The sequence below is a fragment of the Macaca mulatta genome, chromosome 15 (genome assembly GCF_049350105.2).
Source record: "Macaca mulatta isolate MMU2019108-1 chromosome 15, T2T-MMU8v2.0, whole genome shotgun sequence".
NCBI classification, from domain to species: Eukaryota; Metazoa; Chordata; class Mammalia; order Primates; family Cercopithecidae; genus Macaca; species Macaca mulatta.
In genome coordinates this window covers 63,374,531-63,388,089 of record NC_133420.1, presented here as the reverse complement: position 1 = coordinate 63,388,089, position 13,559 = coordinate 63,374,531, and the positions used below count along the sequence as shown (strand labels likewise).

The following is a 13,559-nucleotide window of genomic DNA, read 5'->3' as shown; positions in this document are numbered from 1 at the left end:
ATGTGAGGTCAGGAATTAGAGAACAGCCTGGCCAACATGGTGAAACCCCATCTCTACTAAACATACAAAAAAAAAACCAATTAGCCAGGTGTTGTGGCACACGCCTGTAGTCCCAGCTACTTGAGAGGCTGAGGCAGGAGAATCACTTGAACACATGAAGTGGAGCTTGCAGTGAGCCAAGATCGTGCCACTGCACTCCAGCCTGGGCAACAGAATGAGTCTCTATCTAAAAAAAAAAATATATATATATATATATAAAATATATATATATATATAAAAAATATATATATATATAAAATATATATATATGATATGTGTATATATAATGTATATATGTGTATACACACACACATATATACACTACACACACACATACACGATGTATATTACAAAATTGGTAACATATTCTACAAACTGTTGGGCCAAATCTTACTTTTTTTTTTTTTAATAGAGTCTCCCTCTGTTGCCCAGGCTGGAGTGCAGTGCCATGACCTTGGCTCACTGCAACCTCCACCTCCCCAGTTCAAGAGATTCTTGTGCCTCAGCTTCCTAAGTGGCTGGGATTACAGGTGCCCGCCACCACACCCACCTAATTTTTTTGTGTTTTTAAGTAGAGATGGGGTTTCACCATGTTAGCCAGGCCAGTCTCAAACTCCTGACCTCACGTGATCTACCCACCTCTGCCTCCCAAAGTGCTAGGATTACAGGCACGAGCCACCGCACCCAGCCACAAATCTTACTTTTTAAAATGCTTTTGATTATGACTCAATTAAATGGTAGAATGAGAATGTTTAAAGATATTGGAAATATCAAATCTAAAAGGGCAAAGTTTTGGAAATTGCTGGCCATCAACTTTTCAAATATACAAAGAGTTTTAAGAGCCCTAAAATTTAGCAAAAACATTCAACTTTGGCGGGGCACAGTGGCTCATGCCTTTAGTAACCCCAGCAGTCTGGGAGGCCAAGATGGGCGGATCACCTGAGGTCACGAGTTGGAGACCAGCCTGGCCAACATGGTGAAACCCCATCTCTACTAAAAATACAAAACTTAGCAGGGTGTGGTGGCGTGCACCTGTAATCCCAGCACTCAGGAGGCTATGGCAGGAGAATTGCTTGAACTTGGGAGGAGGAGGCTGCAGTGAGCCAAGATTGTGCCATTGCATTCCAGCCTGGGAGACTGATTGAGACTCCATTTCAAAAAAAAAAAAAAAAAAGCCAGGCGTGGTAGCGCGTGCCAGTAATCCCAGCTGCTTGGGAGGCTGAGGCACAAGTATCACTTGAACCCAAGAGGCAGAGGTTGCAGTGAGCCGAGATCACACCACTGCACTCCAGCCTGGGCAAAAGAGTGAGACTCTGTCTCAAAATATATATATATATAAATAAAAACAAGAAATCTGGCTGGACATGGTGGCTCATGCCTGTAATCCCGGCACTTTGGGAGGCCGAGGCAAGGACTCCTTGAAATCAGGAGTTCAAGACCAGCCTGGGCAACACAGTAAGATCCCTGTCTCTACAAACAAATTTTTTTTAATTAGCTGAGCGTGGTTGTGCACACCTGCGGTCCTAGCTATTTGGGAGGCTGAGACAGGAAGATCACTTGAGCCCAGGAGTTTGAGGCTATAGTGAGTTATGATAGTGCCACCGCACTCCAGCCTGAATGATGGAGCAAGACCCTATCTTAAAAAAAATTAAAATTTAAATCCAGCCTGGGGCAAGTAAATTTCCTTTTGTAAGGATGCAATCACTTTTCATTAGTACTTACAATGGACAGTCTTGAATTGAGAGAATGCAAAAAGCTGCTGTCAAGAATTGGGTTTCGGCTGGGCGCAATGGCTTAGGCCTGTAATCCCAGCACTTTGGGAGGCTGAGGCAGGCGGATCGCCTGAGGCCAGGAGTTCAAGACCAGCCTGGCTAACATGGTGAAACCCCATCTCTACTAAAAACACAAAAAAATTAGGTGGGTGTGGTGGCGGGCACCTGTCTCTACTAAAAATACAAAATTTAGCCGGGCATGGTGGCAGGCCTGTAATCCCAGCTACTCAGGAGGCTGAGGCAGGAGAATCGCTTGAACCCGGGAGGCAGAGGTTGCAGTGAGCGGAGATCCCGCCTCTGCACTCCAGCCTGGGCCACAGGAGTGAGATTCCGTCTCAAAAAAAAAAAAAAAAAAGAAAAAGAACTGGGTTTCTCAGATGGCCAGTGAGTTCAAGATGAAGGCAAACTTGTCTATAAACCTGGCCTTAGGTAACATTGTTCTATTTTTCAGTTTATTCATATAGCCAGCTTGCTCCCAGTTTAGGTAGAATAACCTTTGAGTAATTGGTAAGTACTAGGCATTTTAGTACTGCCAGATGGAACATTTACTGTTCTTTGTAAAATAAATACAAATTGACAAACCATGAATGATTTGTTTTGCCTCACAGTATATTTTTTTTTTTCTTGAGACAGAGTCTCACTCTGTCACCCAGGGGAGTACAGTGGCGCAATCTCAGTTCACTGTAACCTCTACCTTCCAGGTTCAATCAATTCTCCTGCCTCAGCCTCCCAAGTAGCTGGGATTACAGGTGCACACCACCATGCCTGGCTAATTTTTGTATTTTTTTAGTAGAGACGGGGTTTCACCATGTTGGCCAGGCTGTTCTCGAACTCTTGACCTCAAGTCATCTGCCTTGGCCTTGCCTCACAAAAATTAAAAATTTAAATTAAAAGCCACAAGAGGCTAAATAGCAAAAAGTCTTCTCATATGTGTTCCCCAGCTATATAATTTTTTTTCCCTCAAAGAAACTATAGTACAAATTGGAAAAGGACCACTGTACTCCAGCCTGGGTGACAGAGTGAGACCCTATCTTAAAAAAAATTTAAATTTAAATAAAAAATAAAAACAAGCAATCTTTTAAATGAACATTATGAAGTAGGTGCATTGTCCAGCCCAGAGCTCAGAAAGTCAGAAGGCGGGACTGAATACTTGCATCCATTTCACTCTTCAATTCTATAATTGTACCTGAGCCACCAAAAGAAAGACAGAAAAACAAATAATAGGTGACAGATGGATGGATGACAGATGATAGACAGATAGATGACAGTTTTCAGACAAGTTTGCCTTCATCTTGAACTCACTGGCAATCGCTGAAAAACCCAATTCTTGTTTTTTTGTTTTATGTTTTTGAGACAGGGTCTCATTCTGTTGCCCAGGCTGGAGTGCAGTGACACAATCTCAGCTCACTGCAACCTCCGCTTCCCAGGTTCAAGCAATTCTCCTGCCTCAGCCTCCCAAGTAGCTGGGATTACAGGCATGTGACACCATGCCCAGCTAATTTTTTCGTATCTTTAGTATAGGCGGGGTTTCATCACGTTCGCCAGGCTAGTCTCGATCTTCTGACCTCAGGTGATCTGCTGCCTGGCCTCCCAAAGTGCTGGGATTACAGGCATGAGCCACCGTAACTTAATTATTTTTTTTTTGTTTTTTCTTTTGAGACTGAGTCTCACTCTGTCGCCCAGGCTAGAATGCAGTGGTGCAATCTCAGCTCACTGCAACCTTCGCTGCCTGGGTTCAAGCCATTCTCCTGTCTCAGCCTCCTGAGTAGCTGGGATCACAGGCGCCCGCCACCATGTCCAGCTAATTTTTGTATTTTTAGTAGAGATGAGATTTTTACCATGTTGGCCAGGCTGGTCTCGAACTCCTGACCTCAGGTGATCCGCCTGCGTTGGCCTCCCAAAGTGCTGGGATTACAGGCGTGAGCCACCGCACCCCGTAGAAACCCAATTCTTAAAGGCTGTTTTCTGCATTCTCTCAACTCAAGACTGTCCATTATAAATGCTGGCAAAAGGGTGTTAACACTTTCCAGAAAAATAATGTCCCACTCAACCGTGGAAAGAGTTCTTTGTCAAGAGAGTATTTTTAAGGCAATCAACTGAAAATAATGAACACTTGGTTCAAGCAGTCACTGAACAGAGGAAACAACAGTAAACATTTGCTGAGTGCTTCTGAAGTGCCAAACATTGTGCTAATAGCTTTCTTTACACGTATTAACTCATTTCATCCTCACAGCCCTCCTATTAGCCCCATTCTACAGACAGGAGGCACAGAGAAAATAATTTACTTGCCCCAAATCACTGTTTAATAGTTCATCATTGGCTGGGCGCGGTGGCTGACTCCTTTGTAACCCCAGCACTTTGGGAAGCTGAGATGGGCAGATCACTTGATGTCAGTTTAAGACCATCCTGGCCAACATGGTGAAACCCCGCCTCTACTAAAAATACAAAAAATTCGCCGGGCGTGGTAGCAGGCGCCTGTAGTCCCAGCTACTCGGGAAGCTGAGACAGGAGAATGGCGTGAATCCGGGAGGCGGAGCTTGCAGTGAGCCGAAATTGCGCCACTGCACTCCAGCCTGGGCAACACAGCGAGACTCCGTCTCAAAAATAAATAAACAAACAAACAAATAAATAAAAATAAAAAAATAAAATTTGGGGGGAAGGCGGAGAATTAACACTTCTCAAATATACAAGGAAGCCCTGACTCAGAAGGTAGAGTCAGAGCAGGGAGGAGACTTTTTAGCCCAGCTTTTCACGTCAGGACAGCTTGCCTGCCAGGCAGCTCTCCACCCTCTCTCGCCCCGCCCCGCTCCTCACGGGACACTCAGCATCCCCCCTGGCTGGACAGCACTGTCCCAGGGGACAAGTCAACCTGGGCCTCCCTCTACATCCCCTCCCCTGATCATCGGGGCCCACCCCGAGCCACATGGCAGAGCCCTGAATTGGGCCAAAGAGGGGCCCTATGGTGCAGGCCTGCAGGACATTGGGCGAGACCCGGGTCCAGTGTGGGCCTCCGGGCGCGATGGGGTGGAAAGTGGCCGGGGAGGGGAGGCCTGGGGCAGGAGGCTGGAGGAGGCGGCCCTGGGGGTGGGCAGGATGGTCTCCTGGAGTCCCCCGCCGCCGCGCGGCTCTCACCAGACGCAGTCAGAAGCTCCCTCCCACGCCGCCACCGCGCTCCTCGGGCGACAGCCGAACCAAGCGCCACGAAGCAGGCAGAGCGCGAGCCCGCCCCTCGGTTTCCGCGCTCGGGCGCGCGGGTAGATGACTCGTCGCTCGACCTTGTCCCCACTCCCGGCTTGCCCAGCCACGCCCACCTGGAGCGCCGAATCCGCGAGCGCGCCCTGACACCGCCCGAGAGGGCTCCCGTGATTGGCTGCCCCCGTTCCCGCCCCCCACCCTTTCCGGCGGTGTTTTGAGGCCGGCTGGGTGCAGACCAGAGCGGAGCGTCTTCCGTTGTATCTTCCGCGCTGGAGCTGCTGCGGGGCTGTCCAGGCAGCCTGTGCTCCTGCCCCGAAGCGTCCTCCTCCACTGGCGACACACGTACTGAAGCCCGAGTCTTCCCGCGGGGTAGTTGTTTGGTCTTGCACCCAAGGAGGGATTTCTTGCGCTTCTCGTTCCTTCAGTTATTTCATAGACCAGGACCGAAACAATACTGTCGTGTAGCGCGGCCACCCCACAGCTGTCCCTAACGTTAAACCTTGTCGTGACTGCTAGAAGACACTAGTGGAGTGTGAATTGATGACCAAGGCATGGCAGAGCCTTCCTGATATTTATAATCAGTTCAGCGGCGGCCTCCACTACAGGGAACCCCCAGCCAGTCCCGAGGCCTAGGGACATCCAGGGAGAAACGTGGCAGTGGTAAAGGGCTTGCGCAGCTCCTGAAGATAAATAAGACTTTGGGTTGTTGTTGTTTTTGAGACAAGGGTCTCACTATGTTGTCAAGGCTGGGCTCGAGCTCCTGTCCTCAAGCCATCTTTTCTGGCTTCAGCCTTCTGAGTAGCTGGGACTACAGGCCCATGTCACCGAATCAAGCTTTAAGACTTTTTAATGACCCTTTCAAATTTCTGAGTCACTCCCAGCATTTTAGGAAGCCAAGGTGAGAGGATAGTTTGAGGCCAGGAGTTTGAAACGAGCCTGGGCAACAGATTCCTAAGTCACCATTGACAAGAAACTTTGAATGAAGTTGATGATACAAAATATTAACATCTTTTTTTTTTTTTTTACAAGCATTAAAAATGTACCACAGGTGAAACTAAGTCTAACAGCTTACTGAGATTTCTTGCTGTATAGCAAATTTCAAATCTCATCAAACTTTTGCAGTTTGTGATGCATTTCAATTAATAATTAAGCTCTAATTTGTAAATACTTATGAACTCTTTGTTCTCCTGCAGCTAGCTTGGAGCCACGAAAAGGTCACATTAGCCACAAAAGAAAAGACATTAAGGGATTTTTGCAAGGAAGTGCTATCAGATGTTTGTTTTGAGACAGGGTCCCACTCTGTCGCCCAGGCTGGAGTACAGTGGCACTATCTCAGCTCACTGAAACCTCCACCTTCCAGGTTCAAGCAATTCTCCTGCCTTAGCCTCCCAAGTAGCTGGGACTACAGGCCCATGCCACCATGCCCGGCTAATTTTTGTATTTTTAGTAGAGACAGGGTTTCACCATGTTGGCCAGGCTGGTCTCAAACTCCCGACCTCAGGTGATCCACCCACCTCAGCCTCCCAAAGTGCTGGGATTACAGGCATGAGCCACCACTCCCAGCCCACATTTCTTTTTTAAATCCCATTGGCTGCTGTGTGGAAAATAGATTGGTAGCAGTGAAACTCAACTGAAGTGGATGGATATGATGTTTATTTTGGAAGTAAAATTGATGAGAATTATAGGTTAGATATAAGGGGATGACAGGGAAAAAGACTCAAGAATGACCTCCGGGCCAGGTGTGGTGGCTCACACCTGCAGTCCCAGCACTGTGGAAGGCAGAGGTGGGAGGATCGCTTGCTCTCAGGAGTTTGAGGCAGCAGTGAGCTCAGTCACACCACTGCACTCCAGCCTGGGTGCCGGATGGAGACCTTGTCTCTTAAAAAGCAAACAAAAAAAAAGAAATGACTTCCAGGTTTCTACCATTAGTAATTGGGTGGTTGGTTGTGTACTAAGATGAGAAAGGCTGGGAGAGTGACCTGGTTGGGGAAGAAAGAAGTAAAGTTTTAATTCAGGGCATGCTATGATTGAGATGCGTGTGAGCCACATGAAGCTATTAAATGTGCAGTGAGATTTTATGAATCTGAACACAGACTCACCAGACTATAAATGATTTATTAGTTTCATATATGCTGTAACAAATTACAAAATTAGGATCTTCAAAACAACACAAATTTATTATTCTACAGTTTTGGATGTTCAGAGTCCAAATGGGTTTCAAGGGACCAAAATCAAGGTGTCAGTAGGGTTGCCTTCCTACTGGAGGCTGCCAGGGAGAATCCATTTCCTTACCTCTTCCAGATTCTAGAGGCTGCCCACATTCCTTGGCACATGGCACCTCTGACCTCTACCTCCCTTGCCACATCATCTCTGACTCTGCTGCCTCCCTCTCTCACTTAAAAAGATCCCAGTGATTACATTGGGTCCACTCAATAATCCAGGATAATTTTCCCATCTCAGAGTCCTGGTCACATCTGCAAAGTCCCTCTTGCCAAATAAGGAAACATAGTCACAGGTTCAGGGATTAAGATGTGGATATCCAGGCGGGGCACGGTGGCTCATGCCTATAATCCCAGCACTTTGGGAAGCCAAGGTGGGCAGATCACGAGGTCAGGAGATCAAGACCAGCCTGGCCAACGTGGTGACACCCCATCTGTACTAAAAATACAAAATTAGCCGGCCATGGTGGCGCACACCTGTAGTCCCAGCTACTTGGGAGGCTGAGGCGGGAGAATAGCTGGAACCCAGGAGGCAGAGGTTGCAGATCACGCCACTGTACTCCAGCCTGGGTGACAGAGTGAGACACTGTCTCGAAAAAAAAAAAAAAGATGTGGATATCTTTGGGGAGCTATTTATTCTGGCTACCACAAGAGGTATTGAAAATCACTTGAAGGCAAGATGGGTATGTTGCTTTTAAAGTTACATACTGTACCTCCAGATATGCAGAATAGAACATTAATTTTTTTCTTCTTGAAAGATAAGAAAAATTAACTTCAGGCCGGGCACGGTGGCTCAAGCCTGTAATCCCAGCACTTTGGGAGGCCGAGACGGGTGGATCATGAGGTCAGGAGATCGAGACCATCCTGGCTAACACGGCGAAACCCCGTCTCTACTAAGAAATACAAAAAAAAACTAGCTGGGCGAGGTGGCGGGCGCCTGTAGTCCCAGCTACTTGGGAGGCTGAGGCCGGAGAATGGCGTGAACCCGGGAGGCGGAGCTTGCAGTGAGCTGAGATCCGGCCACTGCACTCCAGCCTGGGCTACAGAGTGAGACTCCGTCTCAAAAAAAAAAAAAAAAAAAAAGAAAAATTAACTTCAAAAACAATGCTTAATGTTCAGTCTTTAAAATCTGAGTGCTGGCCGGGCGCGGTGGCTCACGCCTGTAAACCCAGCACTTTGGGAGGCCGAGGCGGGCGGATCACAAGGTCAGGAGATGGAGACCACGGTGAAACCCCATCTCTACTAAAAATACAAAAAATTAGCCGGGCACGGTGGCGGGCGCCTGTAGTCCCAGCTACTTAGGAGGCTGAGGCAGGAGAATGGCATGAACCCGGGAGGCGGAGCTTGCAGTGAGCCGAGATCGCGCCACTGCACTCCAGCCTGGGCGACAGAGCGAGACTCCGTCTCAAAAAAAAAAAAAAAAAAAAAAAAAATCTGAGTGCTGATTACATAGGTGTGTTTAGTTTGTAAAAACTCAAATTATATACGTAATATATATGTACTTTTTATGTGTATTTTACTGTAATGTGCTTTAAAAACAATGCTTAATATAGCTAGAAAAATGTAATTATAAATATAAATGCTTTTAACAGCAGGCAATACATTTTGAGAATTGTATGCACTTTCTATGCACTTTCCTTTTTTTTTTTTTGAGACGGAGTCTCTTTTTTTTTTTTTTTTTTTTTTTTGAGACAGAGTCTTGCTCTGTCGCCCAGGCTGGAGTGCAGTGGCGGGATCTCAGCTCACTGCAAGCTCCGACTCCCGGGTTCACGCCATTCTCCTGCCTCAGCCTCCTGAGTAGCTGGGACTACAGGCGCCCGCCACCGCGCCCGGCTAGTTTTTTGTATTTTTTAGTAGAGACGGGGTTTCACCGTGTTAGCCAGGATGGTCTCGATCTCCTGACCTCGTGATCCGCCCATCTCGGCCTCCCAAAGTGCTGGGATTACAGGCTTGAGCCACCGCGCCCGGCCTAGAATTGTATGCACTTTCTAAGCCACTTGTAAGTTTTGTGTTTGACCAACATTGAGAATTTTATATTTCCGTAATCATTTAACCTTAAATGAATAATCTTTTTAGAATTTTCTTCTCTGCTTTCTTGAGATGAAATTGCAGCAAGGACCCTTAGGAGGCATTTTCTCTTGGCTTTTTGAGATCACTTTTCTATGGGTAAATTATATTATGTTTCTGGATTTCTATTACTTTACTGTTTAACATTGTGAATTGACATACCAAAAATCGTCACTAGTTAAGTTTGGTTTGTATGATTTGGTTTTATTTGACTTTAGTCTGAGAACTCTACAAGTTTGCAAAAAAATTACTTATGGCTTTGTAGTATAATAAAATCAGATTTTTCTAGAGATTACTCCCTAACCATAAATATAACTTCAAGCATTCAGGGCATAATTAGGCTATCAATGATTTCTAGGCTTTAAGAGATCCTCTAATCTAACCTTTTCATCAGAGGGGGAGACCTTCCTACAGCACCCTGACAGATGCTCATCTGGCCGCTTTGGGAACATTTCTTGTCATAGACTTGTCTTATTTTATTTGGTGATTTAATTCTTTTTGTTGTTGTTGTTTTTGTTTGTTTGTTTGTTTTTGTTTGTTTGTTTTTTGAGACGGAGTCTCGCTCTGTCGCCCAGGCTGGAGTGCAGTGGCGTGATCTCGGCTCACTGCAAGCTCCGCCTCCTGGGTTTACGCCATTCTCCTGCCTCAGCCTCCTGAGTAGCTGGGACTACAGGCGCCCGCCACCGCGCCCAGCTAATTTTTTGTATTTTTAGTAGAGACGGGGTTTCACCGTGGTCTCGATCTCCTGACCTTGTGATCCGCCCGCCTCGGCCTCCCAAAGTGCTGGGATTACAGGCGTGAGCCACCGCGCCCGGCCGATTTAATTCTTTTAAAGTACTCTGCCTCTCTGTAAATTCTACCCATGTATTTCATAGCTTAAACATTTCTAAATTAAAATAGCCTAAACTATTCTAAACATTGTATCTATAATCATAAGTGCTCATAACAACATTAAGATGTAAATTCTGTATATACCCCCTACTTTACAGATAAAAAGACCAAAATACAGAAGGCGAAGTTGCCTGAGGTTGCACAGCTGTTAAACAGAAGAGCCCCGCCCTTGATCCCACTTGCTTAGCTACTACTACCCAGTATTTCCTCTATACTAACTAGAGCATTGCACTTTATGACAGAAACCTATCTCAAGGTCTCAAGGTTCATCTCAGTCATCACTTTTTTTTTTTTTTTTTTTTTTGAGACAGTGTCTCACTCTGTTGCCCAGGCTGGAGTGCAATGGCACGATCTCAGCTCACTGCCACCTCTGCCTCCCAGGTTCAAGCAGTTCTCCTGCCTTAGCCTCCCAAGTAGCTGGGATTACAGACATGTGTCACCACGCCTGGCTACTTTTTGTATTTTTAGTAGAGAAGGGGTTTCACCATGTTGGCCAGGATGGTCTCAAACTCCTGATCTCAAATGATCTGCCCGCCTTGGCCAGGACCCGGATTACAGGTGTGAGCCACTGCACCTGGCCTACAGTCATCACTTTTTGGCTAAGTTGTTCCATTAGTTAAGAGTTCACGTAACTCTTATATTATCCAGCCCACGTCTCTCTGAATGGCTCACATCAAGGTCTTAAGATATTTTAAAAGACATCTTTAAAATCAAGGTCTAATCTCTATGGCATTCTCCTGATGTATTAGTTTAGTGAGGCTTTCAAAAAAGAAAAGAACATTATTTGGCACAAATTTTTCTTAAGGTTTTTATTGAAGTGTTAATAAATACCTAAGCAGCACAGTTGAATTTCGAATTTTCATAAAGTAAAAACCGTCACTAAATTAAAGAAAGAAAACATCACCTGTGCCCATGGGCTGCCTCCTCAAGAGCTGCCTATTCATTACCCATGAAAAAACCTGGCACCAAGCCTGTGGCTAGCTAACAGTGACAATGGTAATTAGCTAATGTGCATGTTAAAGTAGCTCTCCCAAGCATTTGGACTGGGGAATACAGAGAGGATTGGCCAGTTGGAAATGAAAGGAAAATGGGGCACTTTAAAAACATAGTCGCCGGGCGCGGTGGCTCAAGCCTGTAATCCCAGCACTTTGGGAGGCCGAGATGGGCGGATCACGAGGTCAGGAGATCAAGACCATCCTGGCTAACACGGTGAAACCCCGTCTCTACTAAAAAATACAAAAAACTAGCCGGGCGAGGTGGCAGGCGCCTGTAGTCCCAGCTACTCGGGAGGCTGAGACAGGAGAATGGCGTGAACCCGGGAGGCGGGGCTTGCAGTGAGCTGAGATCGCGCCACTGCACTCCATCCTGGGCGACAGAGTGAGACTTCGTCTCAAAACAAAACAAAACAAAACAAAACAAAACATAGTCGCAGATATGCTGTGAAAGGTAGTACAGGGAGGCCATGGGGAGAGAATCCAGGCCCTGACTCAACTTGAATCCTGAACAACCTTCTGATTTTAATCTACATGTATCCTTAAATCCTCTTTTTATGTATTTATTTGTTTAATTGTGGTTTTTTTTGGAGACAGAGTCTCACTCTGTCGCCCAGGCTGGAGTGCAGTGGTGCTATCTGGGCTCCCTGCAACTTCCACCTCCCAGGTTCGAGTAATTCTTGTGCCTCAGCCTCCCAAGTAATTGGGACTACAGGCAGGCACCACGATGCCCGGCTAATTTTTTTAAAATTATTTTTCATGGAGACAAGGTTTCGCCATGTTTCCCAGGCTGGTCTCCAACTCCTGAGCTCAGGCAATCTGCCTGCCTCGGCCTAGCAAAATGCTAGGATTACAGGCGTGAGCCACCATGCCCGGCCTAAATCCTCTTTTGAAAAAAGATGCCCTGTTCCTTGCTTTCAGAAGTTATTAACAGTAAAACTGTGAGCCAAGGAAAATCCCCAACCTTATTTTGATCCCCACTTCCAACCAGTGGATGGTGGCTGCCTGGAGAACTGTGTCAAAAATGACTCTGAGGCTAAGAGTTTACTGGAAAAGAGTATATACTGTGATGTCTGCCATGTTGATTTCTAGGGAGACGGAAGGAGTCAAGAATGTTGCCGTGTATTTGCCATCTCTGCCCTAAGCCAATATCATGAAGAAATCAACAAGAGGTGGATTAACTGAGCAATTCATCACCATATTAAGCTAGATATTCCTGTTTAGTAAATATCTTTCCCTAGCTGGGAAGTATCTCACCCTATACCGTATCTCAGCCACAACAGTTTTAATTACCAAAGTCTGTAGGGCAGCAGTCCCCAATCTTTTTGGCACCAGGGACTGGTTTCCTGGAAGACAATTTTTCCTTGAGAAGCGGGATGGGGATGGTTTCAGGATGAAACTGTTCACCTCAGATCATCAGGCATTAAATTCTCAAAAGGAGCACGCAACCTAGGTCCCTACCATGCGTAGTTCACGATAGGATTCGTGTTTCTATGAGAATCTGATGCCACCGCTGATCTGACAGGAGGAGGAACCTAGGCGGTAATTCTTGCTTGCCTGCCACTCACCTCCTGTTATGTGGCCCAATTCTTTTTTTTTTTTTTTTTTTTTTGAGACGGAGTCTCACTTTGTCACCCAGCCTGGAGTGCAGTGGCGCAATCTCAGCTCACTGTAACCTCTGCCTCCCAAGTTCAAGTGATTCTCCTGCCTCAGCCTCCTGAGTAGCTGGGATTACAGGCATGTGGTCTGGCTAATTTTTGTGTTTTTAGTAGAGATGGGGTTTCACCATGTTGGCCAGACTGATCTAGAACTCCTGACCTCAAGTGATCCACCCACCTCAGCCTCCCAAAGTGTTGGGATTACAGGCATGAGCCACTGCACCCGGCCTGGCCTGCGGCCCAGTTCTTAACAGGACACTGACCAGTACCAGTCCATGGCCCAGGGGTTGGGGACCCCCTACTCTAGAGTATACAGAGGTAAAACACACCTTACAAGCCAAATATCACTGCATACGCCAGATTGTTTATAGCCTCCCCAGAAAAACGAAAATTGCTCCTGTTTCAGAGTAGCCTTATGAGGCTATGCTACATGTGGAAAGCAATTATTTTCTCCTAGGAAAAGCATGTAAGGATTAAGATTATATTGGCTGAGGCCAGCAGCAGTGGCTCATGCCTGTAATCCCAGCACTTTGGGAGGCCGAGGCAGGTGGATCACCTGAGGTCAGGAGTTCAAGACCAGCCTGGCCAACATGGTGAAATCTTGTCTCTACTAAAAATACAAAAATTAACCAGGCATGCACTTGTAATCTCAGCTACTCGGGAGGCTGAGGCAGGAGAATTGCTTGAACCTGTGAGGCAGAGTTTGCAGTGAGCTGAGATTGCACC

General features: G+C 46.4%; 1 protein-coding gene across 41 annotated transcripts in view; it reads right to left on the bottom strand.

Moving 5' to 3' along the window:
• GNE (glucosamine (UDP-N-acetyl)-2-epimerase/N-acetylmannosamine kinase) overlaps positions 1-13,559 on the bottom strand; it is a 64,771-nt gene that overhangs the window by 39,245 nt on the left and 11,967 nt on the right. For 32 of the 41 annotated variants that reach the window (XR_013404705.1, XR_013404706.1, XR_013404707.1 and 29 more), the window contains exon 1: positions 4,944-5,071. The exons of 6 other annotated variants lie outside the window; for them this stretch is intronic. The gene's annotated coding sequence lies outside the window, so the exon portion shown is untranslated. Of the gene's footprint in view, positions 1-4,100; positions 4,247-4,943; positions 5,072-13,559 lie in introns of those variants that run through there. 3 more of the 41 variants (XR_013404724.1, XM_077965762.1, XM_077965764.1) reach the window with 2 other exon arrangements.